The following is a 497-nucleotide window of genomic DNA, read 5'->3' as shown; positions in this document are numbered from 1 at the left end:
AAATTTAAGAAACAAATATTATTGGTGTTTATTATACCAACACATTTTTTCTTTTTTCTTTTTAAAAGATTTTATTTATTCATTATAGGGAGGGGAGAGAGAGAGAGAGAGAGAGAGGGAGAGAGAGAAGGGGGGAGGAGCAGAAAGCATCAACTTCCATATGTGCCTTGACCAGGCAAGCCCAGGGTTTTGAACTGGCAACCTCAGCGTTTCCAGGTTGACACTTTATCCACTGCGCCACCACAGGTCAGGCAAAAAAATAAGTTTTACTTTTTACTTTGGGAAAAAATATATACAGAATTAGAGATGAATAATGGAACCTATGTGCCCATCACCACCGGCTTCAGTAGTGATCAACATTTACTGTTCCAGTGTCATCTAACTCACCCCTGTTTTCTGGAGTATTAAATTAAATTTTTTCAAGACTATACTTTCAGGGATCATTTCTATAGTTTGTTAAATTAATTTTTAATTGAATTTATTGAGGTGACACTAGC

General features: G+C 36.2%; 1 pseudogene; it reads left to right on the top strand.

Moving 5' to 3' along the window:
* The first annotated feature begins 421 nt into the window (after nucleotides 1-421).
* LOC136316565 (small nucleolar RNA U3) lies at nucleotides 422-497 on the top strand (annotated as a pseudogene).

This window comes from Saccopteryx bilineata, chromosome 12 (assembly GCF_036850765.1).
Source record: "Saccopteryx bilineata isolate mSacBil1 chromosome 12, mSacBil1_pri_phased_curated, whole genome shotgun sequence".
Classification (NCBI taxonomy): domain Eukaryota; kingdom Metazoa; phylum Chordata; class Mammalia; order Chiroptera; family Emballonuridae; genus Saccopteryx; species Saccopteryx bilineata.
Note: the sequence above shows the minus strand (reverse complement) of the source record. Positions and strands in the feature narration are given on the sequence as shown.